Raw genomic sequence first — 22,404 nt, 5'->3', positions numbered from 1 at the left:
AATCTGAAGTGAGGTTTTTCACTTCCATCCACAGTTGACTGACTGGTCAGAACTAATTTTAGGGTTCACAGTACTATCAAGGATGCTGGGAAATATGATGTAGCTTTGTCCCAGAAGAAAAGAGAATGGTGTTTCTTGTATAATCACAACTCTCTTTTGAGACCTGGTTACTCTAGTTGGCTTTGTTTTGATTATGATTCAGTGTATCTGCTATTAGAAATATCATTCTTGGGGCATCTGGGTGGCTCAGTGGTTAAGCGTCTGTCTTTGGCTCAGGTCGTGGTCCCAGGGTCCAGGGATCAAGTCCTGCATTGGGGTCCCTGCATGGAGCCTGCTTCTCCCTCTGCCTATGTCTCTGCCACTCTCTCTGTGTGTCTCTCAAGAATAAATAAAATCTTAAAAAAAGAAATATCATTCTTTACTTGAAATTATTTTTGGATCAGAACTAGTTTAGTTTACAGTTCTCCTTTTTTATAGTTGCCATTTTGTCTTTCTAGCTTTTACACTGAATTTTGTTCAGGTGATTTTTTTTGACTCCTGGGTTAGATGAGTATTTAACTTCCTAATTTTCTTCACATGATCCTGACTTTTTTTGTTTGTTTTACCTATATTCCATTAGGGGTAGCCTAGTAGAAAGTGCACTGCTGTCTGAGCACTTGAGATTGTTTTGATCAGAGCAGGAAGGTAGAAATCTGCCCTTCTGTCTACCTCAAATGCCTTCCTTTTAAGACTTCCTCAATGCTTCTTCAATTGTCCTGTACTAATGTCTTCTCTCACATACAGTTTCAACTCATTGCTTTTAAAGAGCAGCAGCTTCATTCTTTTCTATAGCTCTGTTTTTGTCATGATTTTTCTATGTTCTGATCTCTGATCCCTTTTAGTCTCTAGATAGGTTTGTTTAACTGCATCCCTTCATGCACCACAGAATCTCTCTGCTGGATTTAGTTTCCTTAAAACTACATGATGCTTTGGGAAATCCCAAACCTTGCAAAGTATCATTTAATAGAGGATAACTGAAGCATCTTGACTCAAAGATAAAGTTTTAAAAACTTCTTTTCACTGGTAGGTACAAGAGATATTTCTTGTTTCCAAAACAGTTTGGCAGGTTAATAAATTAACAGGTTATTTTTTACCAAAATAGTGATAATTGGGTAATTGGCCTATGATACTTCGGAAATAATTTCAGCATAATATATTATATATACATATTTGTGTTCATTTTAATCCATTCACCAAAGATAGTTGCTGGATCACACCCTCCAGAAATGGTTAGCCAGCATTTAATCCAGAGGCCACACTGCAGAAATGGTTACTCTAAGTATTTTACTATGCAGATTTCTGATCAATACAACAGGCTTTGTTAATGAGTATAAGTTAGAAATGGACTTTCATTGGTAAACTTAGTGGTCAAGATGTAGGGATTATCTAGAAGATACTCTCTATCCATGCATGAATAGGGCAAGGCTAAAATTCATGTAAGACATACTGTTATGCCTGTGCTAGTTGTTTTTAATCAACACCCATTCTGATGGGGTAAATGCTTATTTTTTAAAGATTAAATAAATAAATATTTGAGAGAGAGAGAAGGAGAGACGTAAGGAGGTGAAGGACAGAGAGAGAGGGAGAGAGAATCCCCAAGCAGACTCCCTGCTGACTGTGGAGCCCAACACAGGGCTTGATCCCAGACTCTGAGATCATGACACTCAACTGAGAGCACCCTGTAGCATTTTTTTAAAAGATTTTATTTATTTATTTATTTATTTATTTATTTATTTATTTATTTATTTATTCTTGAGAGAGCCAGAGAGCAGAGGAAGAAGCACAGGAAGAGGGAGAGGGAGGGGGAAAGAATCTCAAGTAGACTTGGGGCTGAGTGTGGAGCTAGATGCAGGACTTGATCTCACCAGCCTGAGATCATGATGTGAGCTGGAACCAAGAGTCAAATCTTTAACCAACTGAGCCACCCAGGTTCCCTCCCCTGTTTTGTTTTGATATTAGATAGTAGTTTGAGCATTGCTTCTTGGAACAAGGATATGAATGAGAGACACCAGGGGTGCTGGAAGTGGAGCCCATTTAAGATTAGCTTTCTCTCTCTCTGCCCCTCCCTCCCACTCATATGCTCTCTTTCTATCCTTATAAAATAATAATAATAATAATAATAATAATAATAATAATAATAAAATAATAATAATAATAATAGAGTGAGAGAGCCCAGCAGTCAGTACCCTTAGAAATGGCACAGTCACTGCATTTGGTTATAGGGTTACACAGTGGTCAATCAACACAACTGTATGCAGCAGCCCTGAAAAGGGCTTTAGGTTATGATTCCTAGGCAGTCTTATATTAAGTCATTGATTAGAAAGATTCTTGGTTGTCTGACTCTACTTGAGGGTTAGTTGAGTCCTGGTGTTTGATTTTTGGCACATTTGGCTTGGGTAAGCCTCTCCCACAAGGTGCTGTCAGATTTTCTAAAAAGACAGAGAGTTGGGATTTCATCCTGTTTAAAGAACAGGATACATGATTGTCTTGGGACTGCCTGCTAATTAAATGGCAGGATTCCATCAGACATTTGCCTTCTTTGCTACTTTGTAACAAGATTGTAGAGAGATCTGGAACCATCTTTTGCCTCTAATGAGGAGCTTTCAACCTGTAGTACACTTTGCATAGGTAAAATTCAAGATGTCCATGGTGTTGGATATGAAAATGGATTAGGGTTTTTCCTTACTAACTCTAACTGAAATAAGACTTTCCTTCAGTTATAAGTGTAGGCAACACATCCTTGTGTTACTAACTTCCTTTGTCACTAATAGAAATCACATTTATTTTCATCACATATAACTTTTATTGCAGATATCCCAATGTGCCATTTCATCTCACCTTTACCTTGCAATTATAGTGATAGCAGATCCACTAGTAGGTCTATTTTTAATTTATTAATAGAGAATTCTATGTATTTTTATATCACAGGTATTTAACAATATTTCAACAACTGTATTTCAATGTAGTTTGTTTTCTTTTTAATTCCTATGCTTTTTGTCTTATACATTTAACATGTTATTCTGAGGAGACACAACAATGATGCAGAATTTCTGCTTTTTTAAGGCAATTGTTATTTACCAAAAAAAAAAAAAAAAAAAAAAGCCTAGTTATTTACGACTGAATTGATTTAGGTTAGTTCCCAACAAAGTGGACAGGTGGTGCAAGAATAAAGTCAATGGGAAAAATGTGGTAAGGAATTAACACCATTATCCACCATGCAGTTTGGGTGATTCTAAGCTGGCCAGCACCATGGCAAATTTTGAAAATCAGAGGCAATATCTCTGCAGATATGGCATAGCTAAGTTCTGAGAGGTTGTGCAAGACCTGGCCCATTGGGTGGAGAGGAGGAGGATGGCATTCCTCTACTTTCTTTTCCCGCTGTGCAATCTTGTTTTTATATTTCCCTTCAATTTTTTTCATGATAATTTTAAACAACACCATGTAAACATACTAATTTAGATATTTTTGAGAAAGTGTCACTTTTGGAAAATACTCTTAGAGGGAGCAAGTATACCCCATTCTCTGTCCCCATTCTGTCTGTTTCACTTCTGGACATCCTGGGAAATAAGTAGAATACAAAGGACTATAGAAAATGACTTACAAAATGATTTTAATTTTAGAGAATGGTCTTTCCTTTTTCTCAAAAAACTACTTTATCTTGGTGTACATTTCTACAGTAGTCACCACGATAAATACTAGGTAAGGAGTTAAGTTAGGTAGTTGAGGATGATAACAAAAGATAAAAGAAAATTTCTCTTTATTTTAAAATTATATATAGTTCAGTAATTTTCAAAATTTTTTGAAATTTTTTTTGACCTATAGTCAGAAACGCATTTCACATCCTGAGCCAGTACACACGCATACATGCGCGCACACATGCTTGGAACAAAACCTTTGGGAATCAATACTTAATCCTTATTTCCATTTCCATTCCATTTCTTTCTTTGCCATTTTATTCCATATTTTTCATTTAGAAAAAATGCTAGTATAGCAGAATCTGAAGCTTGAAAAAGAATATTGGCTTAAGTGGGGTTTGTACCTTAAATTTCTAAACACAGTTCAGAAATAACACACTATACTTTCTCCTACCTTCTCCATAGCACTTATCATTGTGAAACAAAACTAAGTGAGGGGATTGTGGGGGACCTAACATTAAGAACTTACTACGTGTTGATAACATTATATTTGTTTTGTTCTCTTTTCTACTCCTCTGAACAGTCTTCAGGAATAGAAAAACCTAAACTTCATAATGGCTGAACTTTTTATTTATTTTCTTTTTCACTTATGTATCCATAGTACCTAAAAGAATGACTGGTATATATTAGGAACTCAATCGCTATATTAGTTAATTTTATTGTCTCAAATTTAAGGAAAGAAAACTGAAGCTCAGAAGGATTGGTGACTTGCTCAATGTCTCAGGGATTGTAGGGGGTGGATCTGGGCTTAATAGAATCTGTCCAATTCCCAAGCCATGGGATGTGTAGTGAGAAGTGTAGAGTCAGCCTGTTAATTTGACTTTATGCATACAAGATGGTATTGTGTACAAGGAAGTTTGGTGTGGTAGGTTAACACCCTGTTTTAGAGTAAGATCTGGTCCTGAAGGCTTGGGCCGTTTTTATATTTTTGATTATTCATTCATGCTGAGTCAGAACCAAGATCATAGGAATATTTTGGTCACAGGTCATACATTTTTTTTAAAAAAGATTTTATCTATTTGAGAGAGATAGAAAGAGAGTGAGAGCATGGGCGGGGGGGGAGAGGAGCAGAGGGAGAAGCAAACTCTGCTGATCAGGGAGCCTGACATACGGCTAGACCCAGGACCCCGAGACCATGACCTGACCTGAAGGCAGAGGGTAACTGACTGAGCCAGCCAGGTGCCCCAACAAGTCATGCATTATGACTAGAAACTTTTTTTCATCATCAACAAAACAATCACAGCTAGCCATTCTGCTGACTTTGTTGGATTCCATCAGGTAAACACAATCTGAATCAACCAAGAGTTAAATCTATTTACTTGAAGACAGGCAAACCCTTAGTGCTCTTCTACAAGTTCTAACCTGATGGTGTGGAGCCCCTGGGATAAAGTCATAGTTGGTTCTTTACGAAGGCAGAGACCTTCTCTAAATCTAGATCACATAGATTTCCAAATAAAATCATTCTGGCTGGGTCACCTGGGAGGCTCAGTCAGTTGGGCATCTGCCTTGGGCTCAGGTCATGATCCCAGGGTCCTGAGATTTAGCCCCACATCGGGCTCTCTGCTCAGCAGGATATCGGCTTCTCCCTCTCCCTTTTCCCTGCCTCCCCACTCGTGGTCTCTCTCTCTCTCTCTCTCTCTCTCTCTCTCTCAAATAAATAAGTAAAATCTTTAAAAAAAACCTCATTCTGGCCAAGAGAGACACTGAGCCAAATTAACAGTACCCCTCCCCCTACGTCTCTCCAAAGACCTTGGCAATAGGCTTTCTCAGATAGAGGTGGTACAGCTGTTGTCTGAGGTAGAACTATCACCCTACTGCCTAACAATGACTAGCTCACCACCCCAGCAACAGAGGAGCCAACAAGACTAAGACATTTAACAACTAATCATGGAGCTCCAGGAAGGAGACAAAGCTGCCTAGCAACTCCCCAAACAGAATTGCCTTTAACCATGTGAAAAGAATTTGATTAATGGATTCAGAGAGTTTGGCGGTAACCATTGACATCCAAGCATAGAGTATGTTTGTAGGAATGTGAGGCTGGCAAGTTGTTTCAGGCTGAGATTGGGGTTTGAGCCATGGAGGAGGACACTTGAAGCAGAGTGATTTGTGTCTTATATCTTTAAAGATGGATTCTCAGTGACTTTTTAAAAAGATTTTAATTATTCATAAGAGACACACAGAGAGCTGCAGAGACATAAGCAGAGGGAGAAGCAGGCTCCCTGTGGGGAACCTGATGCAGGACTCGTTCTCAGGGCCCCAGGGTCACGCCCTGAGCCAAAGGCAGCCGCTCAACCACTGAGCCACCAAGGTGCCCCTCCCAGCTGTGGTCAGACTCAGTGAGTGGGTAGCAAACTGGAAGGCAGGTTGTACATTTTTGGATATTGGGGCCATTAAGAGCAGAATGTTATGTTCACTGGTCGATGTATATCATTCTTAGTGATAAAATCTTTGGGAAAAATTAATGAAGTCTGGTGAATACAAAATGCATGTAAAAGCACTTGAGTTTTCATAAAGGCATATTTTCACTGAGTTGTGTTGGACCGTGGAGTCATCCTTTTCCATTGCAGGGGGTTACACATGAGTTAGAGATCAGAGGCTCTGGCACACTTTGGCCAGTCTTTTCTGAGCTCAGTAAGGATTTATCTCTGGTTTTTGCCTGGTTTAGTAAAAAAAGAATGAATGCCTCAATAGTTGCTCAGCATTTACAGATGGAACTTCTGAGCCATTCCATTTTGTCTGCCTGTTCCAAGCACTGCTTCTGGACCTCCTATACCTTATTAATTTGATGCAATATGTACCTCTTTCTTACTTGCATAAAAAAACCCCAACGCATGGGGGTGGCTTGGGTGGCTCGGTCTAATTTCAACTCAGGACCTGATCTCAGGGTCCTGGGATGGAGCCCACATCAGGCTCTACACTCAGCAGGGAGTCTGCTTGTCTTTCTCCCTTTGCTTCTCCCACTGCTCATGTTCTCTTTCTCAAATAAATAAATAAAATCTTAAAAAAACACAAAACCCCAAACTCTTTGTAACAACCTCCTATTTAGTTTGTCACACATTGGTATCACACTACCATGTGATAGTGTTGCCAATTTTAAAGTGTCTTAAATATTTGTGTCTATTTATCAGAGATTTTCAGAGGTTTTTGAACTATTTTTATGAACCCTGGGATACTTACAGGAATGTATAGTGTTTCTATTCATTTCTCACATATATGGAGTTAGTTTATTTATTTTTGGCCAGTTAGCCCTGCTTTACTTGTTTGGCAATTCTTCGTGAATTTAAATTTCATCTCCAGCTCTGAGTTTTCCAGAAGCAAACTCAAAAAAAAAAAAAAAAAAAAAAAAAAGGGTGCTTCCTTCCTTTAGTTTATATACTGACAAATTTTGTCAATGCAGTGCAGTTTTACAATTTAAGAAATTATAATTTTGGAGAGCTATTCCTCCATTTTCTCTGTTATTTTGTTTTTTCACATGCAAAGCTCATTTTCCCCTAAGGATGCCAACTTATTTAGATGAATTTTCACCATTTTGATAGGATATTTCTTTTTTATACAATAGCCTTAATAAAGAAATAACAAATTTTTGATTGGATATGCCTGAAAACAACATTAGGCTTTTTTATGTTATTTTAGCATTGGAATGTGAAAGAAAGTGGTAAGAAATACTTGTCTGTACAATGGCTCATTGATTAAGTATTTTGATACTGATAAGCATTGTTGACCCTGTTATTCCAAGGACACTATTTTAGTCTGTTTGGGCTGCTTTAACAGAATGCAACACACCAGGTGGCTTATAAACAATAGAAATTTATTTCTCATAGTTCTGGATACTTGGAAGTTTAAGGTCAAGGTGCTAGCAGATTTGGTGCCTGTTGAGAACGTACTTCCTAGTTCATAAACAATTATCTTCTTGTCATGTTCTCATATGGTGAAAGGGACAAGGGAACTCTCTGGATTCTTTTATATAAGGTCTCCATCCTCATGATCCAGTCAATTCCCAGAGGCCCTGCCTTCTAATACCATCACATTGGGTGTTAGTACTTTACATATGAATTTTGGGGGACAAACATCCAATCTATAGTATATACTAATATTGACTTTATGTAGTGTTACTAATTTTGTTTAAGCAATCCTTTGGCACATTTGCCATCACTAAATTATTGTAGCAGTTTTAAACTTAAAAAAATTGAATTTTCTCCATATTTGACATACTTTATCTCATAATTATCAACTATAGTAGGAATTATTGCGTCCATTTTACAGGCGAGAAAACTAAGGCTCAGAGAAGTTAGTAACTTTTCAAAGGTCTCTGACCCAAGTCAAGATTTAGTGCAAGAATGAGATTGAGTTCATTTGAATTTACTCTTTCAAATCTCTTTAAAAAAGCATAACAATCATGTTCATTTTGACAGGTTTTCATGATAGTAATTTTTAATGGTTTCATTTAGAAAGACTGTATGTAGTTGTTACCTAGACAATTATAGGCTTCTTCAGAGGGCCTATATGTAGCAGATGCTCCCAGTGTCTCATTCTTATCCCCTTGGCGCTTATTATGTCCAGGCACACAGCTAACCTCCCATTACTAGCACATGTATGTCTTTATAGGCAACAGGTACTGGGAATTCATGCCCTCCCCCTCCCTTGACGTGTTCATTATTGTCTTCTATATGCCAAATGTATATGTGTACCTTCCCTCCCACCCCAAAATCCATATGTTGAAACTCAATGCCCAATGTAATGGTATTAGGAGGTGGGACTTTTGGAAGGCACTTAGATCATGAGAGTGAAGTCCTCTATAAAAGACACCCCATAGAGCTCCTTCTGCGATGTGAAGAATAGCTAGAAGGCACTATCTAGGAACCTGAAAAAGTGCTCTCACCAGACTGAATTTGCCTGGGTCTTGATCTTGGACTAGTCTCCAGAACTATGAGGAATATATTTGTTGTTTATGAGCCACCCAGTTTATGGTATTTTATTACAGCAGCCCGAACAGAATATGCCATTCACTTTCTTCTCTTTCCTGTTTTACTTCCTTTCTCCATTAGTGGTATTTTTTTTTTTTTTTTGGATCACCTCCGAATGAACTACTTTTCCTTGAATCTTTATTTCAAAATATGTTTCTGGGATAACTCAAACTAAGACACCACCTTACCTATTTGTTATGGATATTGGAAGTAAACCTAGTAAACCTTATGGCCTGGAGCATCCAATCTCAGGTTGGGGCCCTCTCATTCTGGAATTTACAAAGGTGGCTTCTCATTTGCCTGGCCAGTTGTCTGTTCCTTGCTTTTGCCTCCTTATCTATATTTTATTTGACTGCAGACTAGAATTCCCAGTTCCCTGCTCTGACTCTTTCCTTCCTTTTTTAAAAAATTTTTGATTTTTGGCAATGCATTTGGGGCTGACTCTCTGGTTAGTCACCTTATCTACCTAATCTCTTGACACTGAGCATTACTTCCATATATTAGTTATCTATTGTTGCATAACAAATTACTACAAATCTTAGTAGCTTATGATAATAAACATTTGTTATCTTACAGTTTCTGCAGGTCAGGAATCTGGGTGCAGCTTAGCTGAGTGCCTCTGGCTTAAGTTGACAGTTAAACTGTCAGCTAGAAGTGTGGTCTCATTTGAAGGTTTGATTGAGGGAGATCTGCTTCCAAATTCACTCATGTAGTTGTTGAAAAGCTTTGGTTCCTGGCCATACAGTTCTCTCCACAGGACTGCCTCATGACATGTGTATTAGTCTACTTGGGCTGCCATAACAAAATACTGCAGCCCGGGTAGCTTAAATGCCAGACGCTTATTTTCTCACAGTTATGAAGGCTAGACGTCCATAGTCAAGGTCTTGACAATTTTAGCTTCTGGTGAGAGTGCTCTTCCTGGCTTTTAGACAGTGGCCTTCTCACCATGTCCTTACATGGCCTTATTCTGTGCATGTATGGAGAGAGAGATTTCTGATGTCTCATCTTCTTTTTATAAGGACACCAGCCTTTATGTCCTCATTTGACCTTAATTACTTCTCTAGAGGTCCCATCTCCAAATACCATCACATTAAGGGTTAGGACTTCAACATACAGACTTTGGGAGAGACACATTTCAGTGTGTGACACAAGGTACAGGAGACAGTGAGAGAGCAAGTGAGAAAAGCATCCATAATGGAAGCCATAGCCTTTTCTAATCTCATCTTGAAGGTGACATCCCATCACTTCTGCTGTGTTCTATGTGGTAGAAGTGAGTGCATAAGTTTAACCCACGCTCAAGAAGAGAAATTTAAACAAAGGTGTGAATTTAGTAGGTGAAAATCATTAGGAGTATACAGGAGAAACTCTCTTGCTTTACTCACACACATAATACTTATGACACTACATACATGGGTCTTGTTTCCCCCACACACCAAGGCAATTCTCTGTGACATCAGCTGGATGTCCTACACTTTAATTCAATTTAATTCTGACTTGCTAGAGTTAGTGCAGATCCCGTACGTTAAGGGCTAAATCCACAAGACTGCTCTCAACTTCAAATACCAATAGTGAGTAGTAAGTTCCCAGGTTACCCACAACTTCTGTATGATTTGGTTACAAAAGAAGTTCCCACAGCCCCCTCCTTGGAGTTGATCATTTGCCAGAATAGCTCACAGAACTCAGGGAAACAATTACATTCACCAGTTTATTATATAATGAAGGATATGATAAAGGATACCTATGAACAGTCAGATGAAGAGATACATGGGGTGAGGTGTGGAAAGATTCTGAGTGCAGGAGCTTTTGTCTTTGTGGAGTTGGGATGTGTCACCCTTTCCAGGAGATAGATATGTAGGTAGAACTTCCAGCCAGGAAGTTCTCTGAACCCCCCCTTCAGGGATTTTAATGGAGCCTTCATCATGTAGGCAAGATCAATGATAAACTCCATTTCCAGTGTCCTTTCCTCTCCAGAGAATGGACAATGTGAGTATAGTAGATATGCGGTGTACCTCCATGGTAGGCTGCAATACCCCTATCTCAGTAGGTTGCTGTGAGAATTAAATAAGGTTATACACATATAGCACCCCAAATTTTATAATTTCTGAGAGCAAGCATTCATGAGGGATTTTACTAGTGACTAACAGGTTTGATTCCTGGAGAGAAGCATTCATGAGACAATAAACTAGGGAAGAATACTAACGTGATTGGGTAGATTTTAGAAACTGCATTAGAAGTTTGGCCATCATCTAAAATATGTGGGTTTCTTGACCCCATTTATTATCCACTTTACTTTCCTAAACTTCAGCAGACATTTAGCAATTCTGATATCAAATTCAAGAATGAAGTAAATAGTGTTTAAAGAGGAGAATGAACCAGTTGTATTTATATGCATATGTTGAGGAAAGAGAGGAGGCCGTGTTCTAACCGAGGGTGTTATAAATTGAGAACTTGGGTGAGAAAGGTACACACAGATTAATTTATAGAATCCTGTCAGCAATGCTACTTTTAAAATAGCACTTATAGGCTCTCTGGCAAAGGAAAAGTGAAACAGCTGGACCTGCTCCAGCCTCAGGCTTGTAAAACCACCAGTCAGTGAATCCAATAAGCAGATGCACATTCCTACCTTGAACCACACCTCCTCCCCCACACTTTTCCACAAATCCTACACACCAACCCTCACAAAAATATTTCAAGTTGGTTTACAAAATTGAGGCCTCAACCCACACTCATTACAGCCACAATCTCTTATCTCCTCTCCTTTGGCCATTTCCCAATACACTGAATCTCTTTCCCGGCTTTGCATGCTTCGTCAGAGCAGAGCTTGTCTTGAGCAGAGTTATTCACAAAGGATCTTGAATAGGATGGAGCCTTCATCCATATCTGGATCCATTCTTTAGCTTTTTGTAGGAGTGTGATTCAACCATCTAGGAATCCCTATGGCAGAGTCATGTGTTCATTTGGAAAATGTTTTCAATTCAAATTTGTGACAAGCACTGTGCCAGGGGCCAAGGACACAACAGGGCACAAGCCTCAGACCTTTCCCTGAAGGGAAGTCTGATGGGGAGACAAACAGATGTGCAGGAGTGCAGGGCATCATGGGAGCACCCAGGACAGGGAGGGGTGGGCATGGTCATGCAAGGCTCCTTGCAGAAGGGGTGAATGGGAATTAGCAAAGTGCAGGTGGAAAAGAGAGATGTGAAAGGAATTGAGGGAAGACTATACGCTATGTCCTGGGAGTAAAACTCCAGATTAATTGGCCAAGCAGGTGATTATAAGAGATTAAAGAGAGAACTGTATCCACTGGGTTCTGAATTCTTGGTCTACCAGCTGGCCATCAGGCTGTGGGAGTTGGAAAGAAGTCTAGCAATGATGGACAAGATGCTGAGTCCAGGGTGAGTTCTGTTGTGCTGGTAGGGTATTTTTGAAAGTTGAATTTCAGTGTCTTTGAAGATTATGGACTTTTTGTTGTTTGTCCCAAACCCTGCCACTTTTTAGTGTTGTAAACCAGTGGGTTATGTATTATGTTGCCTGTCTGTCTTTTTTTTGTGTGATCCTGATCCCTGGTCTGTGCCATTTCCTCGATTTTTAATATAAGGAGCTCAATTGCTAGATAAATAGATCACTCATTTATTCTTTCATTCAACAAATATTTATTTTGGCTCTGTGAGGGGGGCTGGGTACACATCGGTCATTTCAGCTTCAATGAAGCTGATAGTCTGAAGACGAAGACAAATAAGTAAATAAGCAAATGGACATATATAAATTTTGCCAAGTGCTTTGAGGGTAAGGTGAGATGATAATAAGGGCCTACTTTAGAATGGATGGCTAGAGAGCCTTTCTGAGGGAGAACATTTAAGCAGAGACTAGAAGAAGAAGAAAGTTTTTGGAAGAGTTTGGGGGAAATGTGCTCCAGGCAGCAAAAGTGAAGCCAAATGTGAAGTTGGGCAGTTGGTAACTTGCCCAAGGGAGTTTCTGCTCAGCATGCCATGAACCCTGGCACAGGGTAGTGTCTGTCCAGAGGAAGGGGTATGCAAATTACAGAAACTCCATGAGAAGGCCCTACCTGGGAAAGATCAAAGACCAATTTTTGAACTGTGGAGGACAGATGTCCTTTTAATGTAACATGAATATTTGAGAGGTACAATGTAGGGAGGGTGGAGTTGGGGGATATATCAAGTTGTGGGTGGTGTGGGAAATCCAGCAATGGTAGAGGAAGGCAATTCGTGGAGATGAGGGTGACAGGGACCCACCAGGGGGGGCATCTATGCTAGGAAGACCCAATAAGGCCAGTCATCTGGCTTCCCAGGCAAATCAATGCCCTGGGAAACAAAGATTTGGAAATACAAAGCAATGATGGGGAGGAGGCAGCCTTAGGCTGATGGAACCTGGTGACACTGGTTTCCAGCACCATGGGAAAGAGGAAGAAAGTAGAAGGAAAATGGGTCAGAACTAAGTAACAGGGCAGGGATCCAGTCACCAGAACTGGTCCCCTAGGATCAGAGAAGAGTCCCAAGGCTCTTGGCACATAGGTTATTGGGCTGCTGGCCTTTAAAATCCTTCCTTATAAAACTTAACTTTGGGGAGTGCCCAGAGCAGAGTTTGGTTTGTAGGAAGTAATTAAGCTACATCAGATTTGAAGATTAGATGGACAACGTGGAGATCCAGGCAAGTCATAACATGATCTACACATCTGGTGTCTTAAACAAAGCAGAGTATAAATGTAGTTTGATGTGACTCAGTCTGGGTGCACCAGTGGTGACTCTTAGTCATTTCTACATTATTTTTTTAGTTGCGTCAGGCATTTCTTATCCACCATGTCACATCCTCACAATGCTGCTGTCCCCAGAGTCCTTGGCCACTTGTTTTCCCCAGCTGCTGCAGCAGTTGGCTTCATAAGGGCACAACCCAACAGTGTTCTGCTTCCTGCCCCTGCTGTGCATTACTGGCTTGCTCCTCTGGGCTTTCCCCCAAAGCCTGTGAGGTGTGAGATGCTGAACTGGCATCACGTTACATATAACCTGAAAGTGTGGGGGAGTTCAAGTCCTATGAAGTGAACTTTAGTCAAAGAGAAATGGAAGCTAGCTGATAAACCCTTCCTTCTCCTGCTGAGACACACTAGGTTATGTGTCTCAACAGTTGATTGTGTGGAATGGAACAATTGTCCTTGTTTTCAAACAGTGGCCAATTCAGTGGCCTGCCTTTTTTGCCATACTCCCCCTTTGCCTCTTTCTACTTCATGGGATTGCACTTTTAATAAAGTACATAAGCTTTTGCCCCAGGCTTTGCCAAGGTACAACCAGTTTCCAAATTGTGCTGGGGTCAGTGGCTTATAGGTCAGTAGCTGCATAACCCAATATTAGCCAAGAGCCACATGTGGCTATAGAGCACTTGAAATGTGGCTGGTCCTAATTAAAATGTGATATAAGTGTGAAACACACACTCAGATTTTGAAAATATACAAAAAAGAGAAAATATCTCAATAATTTTGTAATATTTATTACCTAAAGAAATGATAATATTTTTGATGTATGGAGTTAAATAAAATGTACTGCTAACACTAATTTCATCTAGTTCTTTTAACATTTTTAAGTCTGGCTATAATATTTCCATTGGACAGCACTTGCCTAGAGTTTGTGGAATCCAATCCTTATCCCATTAGAAAGTTTAGAACCATACCTGGTAGTTTCCCATCTCCTTTTGTTTTTTTGGGACTTCTCTTGTTTTCTATAATTTCTTTAAAAGCTATTAATCAGGGGGACGCCTGGGTGGTTCAGTGGTTGAGCATCTCCCTTTGGCTCAGATCATCCCAGGGTGTGATCCTGGGGCCCCAAGATCGAGTCCCACATCGGGCTCCCTGTGAGAAGCCTGCTTCTCCTTCTCCCTCTGCCTGTGTCTCTGCCTTTCTCTCTGTGTCTCTCATGAGTAAATAAATAAAATCTTAAAACAAAAGTTATTAATCAGGGATGTAGTCAATAAGTGGTATTTCCACACCAAGGGAATATTTTTATAGGGGCCAAAAGAAGCAATAGCTTGTGTATTTCATCTATTCAACTATCAAAATGGCCATCGTATTTGTTAATGCATAATTCTGCAGGACGTTATGTTTGTAATTTAAACTATAAACAAACAGGGTCCTAATTTGATGCCTTACCAGGCATATTAGCATAAGTGCAATAGGTGTTGAAAAGGCTCTTTTGGTATATTTTATTATATGTATTTTCTGTGCTATAATTGAGTATCATGAGTATAGTGCCTAAGGATTAACTTTTGTGCTTTTTAAAAATTTTTTTTTGTTCGCTGCTATCATCAATTACATGTTATGATTTGGCAAGCTAAATTAAATTTGTTGCAGGATTTGGCCCTGCTCCTTTCTCTGGAATTTCCTTGTGGCTTTCTTGCCCAGGGAGGGTATTTCATCATCAAATTGTCTTATTAAGCTCTCATGCACATGACATTGGCTACGCACTAGATACAGTACCAGTCAAATAGCCATGGATTCCACTCTGTTCTATAAAAAGACAAGGTTCTGGCTTGAAGTCACATTCCTTCTCTTGAAATTTAGTTCTGGTTGGATTGAAATATTGTTAAAGAATAGTTTGGTGTGAAGTTGCTTGAGGGATAAGAGTTGAGTGAGTTCATACTTAAAAGGAATGTGACTTGATTGGGAGGGAGAAGAGGGGGGATAAGGAGTCAGCTTCAAGCTGAGCAGGGAATGGAGGGAACAGGTTTTGAAGATTCAAAAGAAGCAGTGGTTTTAAGACAACAAATCAAATTCACTTGCCATAACATCCTACCTAAGCATAGGCTTTTCAGTTTTAGTGTAAGTCAACATGATAGCAGACTATGTTCTTTTTATCTTTGGTGGTTAATTTCTCTTAAAAAAAAACACCAGGAAACCTACTATTCAAGATTTTGAAATATTGATTTCGAGTGTTGAATTTATTCCAACACGATTCTAAAGACAACCTACAATATTCTCCTGGCAGACTCAGTGTTTGAGTTGATCCTGACAGCCAGGTTGAGAGATGAGTTTCACATGCTGCAGGTTTATTAATTTCCCTTATTTTCTAGCCTCTAAATTATGTTTTCATTGAAATTTTTTTCTTTTTTTTTCTCAAATACAAGAAACTGAAAGTAGAGAACCAATTCTATCAAAAGCTTCATTTTGAGAAGAATTAATGAAAAGTTGATTAAAGATGACGTGTAACTGAATTGCTAAATTAGTTTTCATTCAAAACCACAAACAAGCAGAGCATTGGGACAATCTCAGTAAATCAAGAATTCCAAACTATAGTCCCTAACCTGTTTTGCAGTCTTCCAGGGAGGTTAGAGTTACAAGTAGTACAGTAATAGAAAGGTAAAGCTTGTGTTGCATTCACAGCCCATGAGGATCTTTATCTACCCTGGAGAAGTTCACCTGCAAAGTAGACTTAAGCCCTTACCACAGTCTTGTTCAGTCTGGTTTTGTTACATTAAATAAACATCTTTTAAAAATTACACTATTAACAGCTTTCACTGCGCATAAAATTAAGGTTACTCTGTTAACATTTTATAACCCAGAGAGGTAGGTTATCACAGACAGAAAATGTGAAAGAAAATGAACTATAGCTTAGATTTTTTTTTTTGTCAATCAACTTAAAGTATAATATTAACAGCAAACATCATCATAATAGTCACTTTTGAAATTATAAAGAATTACAGGGATGATATTCACGCTAGGCTTGAAATAGAAGACTTGGCTGACCTGGGAATGGTAAACAGCGGGAAGGTTGTGGCTTTGGTGTGTGGCCAGCAGGGCTGTATTTTATTCACTGTTATCCTCCAACCCCAGATATAGCTCTGTTACATAGTAAGCCCTTGTAAATGTTTGTAGACTGAACAAACGATGGTAAGCTAGGGGTTGTCATTGACATTGCCAGCTCAGCCGGGCAAGTTCTAGATGTGATATCCAGATAAGAGCCAGGGACAGGACCAGGTGGAAGCCAAACAGGTAATAGGAGAAAGTAGTACAGGGAGACATTGCTTAGGATTTCTGGTGCGTTCTTACCTTGAGGGTTACACAGGAGCTTTTCTTTTCTTTTTTTAAATAAAGAGTTATTTATTTGAGAGCGAGAGCGAGAGAGAGAGAATGAACAAGGGGAATGGCAGAGGGAGAGAGAGAATCTCAAAGCAGATACCCCACTGAGCTTGGAGTCTGACATGGGACTCTATCCCAGGACCCTGAGATCATAATCTGAGCCGAAACCTGAGTTAAGAGTCGGATGCTTAACTGACTGAACCACCCGAGTGCCACACTTGTGTTTTTCTGAGAGGCACCTCTGAAGGAGAGGTGGACCTGGATATAGGATGAAAGTGAGTAAGTTGAGTCACAACTGTGTTCATGGTAAGTGGAAGCACATTTTTAAGGACTGCAAAAGGAACCTGAGAAGAATTAAATATAAAGCTATTGAAAACTGAAAAAAAAGCTAAACTCACTTAGAAAGGACACATTTAATACTAGTTTTTTAAAAAGAAAATGAAGCATAAGTTAATAATTGTATCTGCAGTAGGTATAGCATTTTCCTTTTAAACATAAAATGACGTTTGAGCTATCACACTTAGTGTAACTTGCTAATGATAAGGGTGTGGTGGGAGGGCCGAGAAGAGGAAACTGAATATCTCGTGTGCTAGGCCTTATGATAAAGTCTTTGCATGTGTCGACCCCTGTGACCCTCACAATATATTACTAACACTTGAGAAGTTGACAATGCCTCATAGGGAACATGTAAGAAAGCTTTTCTACCCCCTTGTAATAATTCCATATATAATACATGCTTATTATAAGTTTCAAACACCAAAGAAGGTAGACAGGATAAATTATCTTCACTCCTCACACTTTCCATGATCTCACTTTCTTTCATGTATGTAATTGCCATTAACAATTTGATGTGTGGCCCAATTTTTTTTATTTGCACATATGCATATGACTTTTTAAATATGAAGATAATTGTAGAGGAGCACGAAATCATTGAACATATATAAAATGATTTAATTTTTAAAAAATGACTTTCACCCAAGTGTGATTATTTTAAACTTCTCTTTCCTGTTGGGTGGTATACAGGCTCCTTAAAGAAATTTCAGTCCTTTTTCATACCTTTCCTGTTACTTTCAGTTAGTAGAATGATTTCAATATTGATGATTCTATATTTTTTAAAGACTTTAGTCTTAAATGCAATTCAGAGAGAATTTCCTCACCGGAACCCCGGTGAAGGCCAGATCTATATGGGCTCCAGCTGTAGGTGTGTGGGGATGGGGATAGGGAAATTGCCTGTGGCCTTTTCTTAGTTGGCTGTATCTGCTATTCTAGTCTTTATGAGCTCAATGAAGGCATTAAGTATCAATATGCTCCTTGCAAGAGAGGCTTGCTTCCATTCAGCATTGGTGGGTGTCAGTAGTCCTTTGTCCTATTTGGATATCTCTTCCAGCCAAGGATGGCATCCTTTCTCATTCTTTAATAGGGCACATCTCTGTCCCCATGCAATACTCAACTATGGCGGTTCTAAGAAGAGTTCTTCCAGTCTCAACTGCTTGCCAAAACTATCTCTAAGGCTGACAGACACATGTGGGATCCCCTCTTCCATCTCTATCAGAAATCAAGAACTTGATGGGGATGGGAGCAGTTCTGATTTTCTTTCTACCTGGTGCTCTCTGCCCCTGGCCACTTGCCATCTCTCTCCAGTTCTCTTTTATGCTGGGAGCACGGAGCAGATCATTAGGTCTGCTGGCCAGCCAGATAGGCAGATAAGGAATGAAATGCCAAACTTTTCTCCTTGCAGTCACCCTCAATCTTTACAAGTAATTCTCCTGGAGCCTTACTAGAAATTGTCTACCTTGTTGTGGAGAAGGGGAAGCAATGTTCTCTCTCTCTCTCTCTCTCTCTCTCTCTCTCTCTCTCTCCCTCTCTCTCAATGGGAGGTGAGGGAATATGCTCTTTTCATGAACTGCTATTCTAAGCCTGGTGACCTTATCCCCTCTCAGTTCTCTTTTTATGTAGACTGGAAGAGGGTCATGTGGTGGTGGTGGGTGGTGGTAGGACTTGTTGTACATTTTTGTTTCTCCCTGTAAGGTCTGTGGGAGGGAGGGTGACCCCAGTTTTGGCTGCTCTGGGCACATAAAACATGAAGTGCTTAGTGCCTTCTATTTTCAGCCCTGACCCTTAGGCGCAATTTTGCACTGTGAGAAAAATCCAAGTTGACATCTTGTTTCATATCCTTATATATATACTAAGACCTTGCTCCCTGTGTTGGTTCTGTATTTGTCCCTCGGCCCACAATCTGTTCTCCACCTTTAGCTGTCCTGCAGTATGCCCTGGAAAGCTGACTTTTTTTTTTTTTTTTTAAGATTTATTTATTTGAGAGAGAGAGAGAGAGAGAGAGAGAGAGAACAAGCTGGGGGGAGGGGCAGAGGGAGAGGGAAAAGCAGGCTCCCTGCTGAGCAGAGAGTCTGACCCGGGGCTCCAACCCAGGACCCTGAAATCACAACCTGTGCTGAACACTTAACCAACTGAGCCACCCAGGTGCCCTGAAAACCAACTTCTATTGATTACATTACTTTGGCTCCCTTGTCCTCTTACTTCTGGTTGGTTTTGGCTAAAAGAAACACTGGTAAGAGATTGGAGACTGGTAAAGAAGGAAGTTGTAATATTTATAACCTTGGCCCTCTCTCCCAACACATTTCTCTGTGGCTGAAGTGCCTGCCTAGATGCCATTCTTTCTTAGCCCTCTTGCTCCTTTGGCTCAAGGCTGGTAAAGTTTCCCACTTTTGCTCATACCAGAGTGTATTACCATCCTGTGCTGCTTCCCTTAACCCTTTCTTGTTCCTTGAACCCTGTCAACACCTCTGAAAAGAGCCCCTTCATTAAAAAAAAAAATTAGTTAAGGAAAGACTGAGTGGCTCAGCAGTTGAGCATCTGCCTTAGGCTCAGGTCATGATCCCTGGGTTCTGGGATCAAGTCCCACACTGGACTCCCTGCATGGAGCCTGCTTCTCCCTCTGCCTGTGTCTCTGCCTCTCTCTCTGTGTCTCTCATGAATATATAAATAAAATATTTAAAAAAAATTTTTTTAGTTAAATCTTTTGAGTGGACCATCTGTTTCCTGTTGTGACCATGACAACATGGTCCCCTTTTCATTAACAGAATGTTCTGAGGTCTACCATTTCATTAAAAATATATTTATTAAAATGAAAAAATGGTCACATAATCTAATCACATGGATACATCAGTCATACTCAGATTGAGGATATTCTACAAAAGAGCTGGCTTATTCTTTTTAAATATGTCAAAGTTGTGAAAGATAAAGGAAGACCAAAGAACTATTCCAGATTAAAGGAGACTCAAAATACCTGACAAGTAAATGCAATACCTGGCCTTGAACCGAAAAGAATTAGGATTTTTAAATTTTGCTGTAAACAACCAGTGTGTGTGTGTGTGTGTGTGTGTGTGTGTGTGTAGGAGGAGGGGGCGTGAGGAGGAGGGAGGGAGGATAAAACAATTGTGATAAAATGTTGACATTTGGGGAATTCATTCTACTGTTTTTATAACTTTTCTGTAAGTCTGAAATTATTTCAGGATGCAATGCATGTGCAGTGTACATGACTGCTGCCTTGCTGTGGGTCATTTATGTAGGTTGTCTCCCATTTTTCTGCTGGACAAGCAGTCCTGCAGTGAACACCCTTGTACACGTACCTCTCTTTACGTGTGCCAATATTTCTGTTGAACAGAGTTTAAGAAATAGAGCTGTTGAATCAAAGGTCATACGCATTATACATTTTGGCAGATTTTGCTGAGTTGTGAAGACTGTTTAGTAAACACCTACAATCTGTTTTACATTATAGCAAAAATATGAGAGAGCTTTTATGAAAAAGTTAGATTTTAACCTGCATAAATCATTCCTTCAAACTGATCAAATTTAAGTCACTAGGGTTGTTATTTGCATATATATGAACTGTTCCCTGCCTCCCCAGCCCCCCCAGATTTCAATGCCTTGCTATCTGCATCCCTCCTTTGCCCTGGAGTTTGTGACTCACATCTTCTTTTGATCGTCTTTTTCAACTCCATTTACTTAGGAGGGGTAAAAGAGTTAAAATACTACTTTCATAAGTGAATTATACCTGATTTTTGTATCAAGAATGATATTGTTTCTTTTCATGAACATATATAACCAAGTATTGTCAGTTAAAACCCTGTGAAAGAGCACCAAGTGACTTAATATCAAGAATGAATTCAGAAATGTTAGAAAATTGCTGTAGAGTTTAAAGAATACATTTACATGTTTGTTCTTTGGATATAATCACAACACATTAAAGCTGGAAAGAAAGTTATAGACCATTTGGTTCTCTATCTTCTTTTGTAGATGTGGAAACTGTGATTCGTGGAGTTTGATATATTGCCTGAAATCACAGTCCTGATAACTGGCAAAACAATAGTTAAGCCTAGTTTTCTGACTTTTAAAAGTGTTCTTTTCTGCTTCCTCTCTGAACTATCTTAAGTAAGGGTCTACAGACTATGCAATGGAGTAAATCATGCTATTAGCTATGCTACAAGATTGAAGATGATGATTCAGGGTAGAATGGTGGGAAAAAATATTTCAAGTACATAATGAAGAAAAATTTGCATAATATTATCAGTACAAATGATTTATACTGAACCCCTACCCAGGAATATTACTGGTAAAGTGGATACTTCTGTTTTCATTGCTCGGAACTGCATCAAAAGGTACAGTAATTATTATATTACAAATATATTCATACCTTAACCTCAAAAAGTTTTTTTCAAGTGGTAATTCTAGCATGCTTCATATACACACGTAAGATATTACTAAACATGTATCCTCTGCTTTCTCAAAATTTGTGCTACTTCACTTTTACAGAAGACTTACACTAGTATGGTAACAGGTTTGTTTTTGTAAAGCAAAAATCATCTTTGGATTTCCTTTCAGTTACAGAAAACAGCTACTAATGTTAAGTCTTACCTAAAAGCAAAGTGGTCTAACATGAACTTTCAGAAAGCAGGGGATACTCTTCACTTTACACCATTTTGGCTTATGACAGATTTTACAGGAATGCTCTATTTTTGGGTAGTGGGAGAAACCTATATTTGAAAAATGATTAGATTTCCTAGATAATTTGTGAAGCTGAAACTTGGATGATTCAGTTCCTAATTCTCTTTACAGTGCCATAATTCATACAAAGATCACATCATTTAATTGAAATGAACAATTATTTTGAGTATTTGTGTCATAAAAAGGAAAGACAACATATAATACAAGTGTGAGCACTAACCCCTCTCATCCTGCCAAATTATTTACTTTTGCTTTGGAAATGTATTTTTAAAATGCAGCTGGATATGGGAGCATGCAACATTCTGGAATCTCAGAAAATTTCATATAGAATCCTCAAGACTGAATGCCACTAGATCGTATCTATACCTTCTTTATAACTCTGGTGGGATCACTTGCAGAACATATTAGAATTTGAAAAACTTACATTAGTAATGGAAAATTTTATAGCAGGGTGGGGTTAATTTGTCAACAGTTCTGATTATCAGAGAAAAAAGATGGCCTGCTAGGGAAAAGTTTCTATCCCAAAGAACCCTGGGATTTGGCCTTGATTTGGTTTGATGTGGTTATCCAAAGGGATCCATTTGGTTAGAGGTTGGTGGCAACAGGC

General features: G+C 39.2%; 1 long non-coding RNA gene across 1 annotated transcript in view; it reads right to left on the bottom strand.

Annotated features, from left to right (window-relative positions):
• Nucleotides 1-9,360, bottom strand: part of LOC144286929 (uncharacterized) — an 81,606-nt gene extending 72,246 nt beyond the window's left edge. The window contains exon 1 of the long non-coding RNA XR_013354874.1: nt 9,273-9,360. This is a non-coding gene — a long non-coding RNA (uncharacterized LOC144286929). The remainder of the gene's footprint in view (nt 1-9,272) is intronic.
• Nucleotides 9,361-22,404: the final 13,044 nt, after the last annotated feature.

The sequence above is a fragment of the Canis aureus genome, chromosome 16, assembly GCF_053574225.1.
Source record: "Canis aureus isolate CA01 chromosome 16, VMU_Caureus_v.1.0, whole genome shotgun sequence".
In the NCBI taxonomy this organism is placed as follows: Eukaryota; Metazoa; Chordata; class Mammalia; order Carnivora; family Canidae; genus Canis; species Canis aureus.
This window is presented reverse-complemented; position numbering and strand designations above follow the sequence as displayed.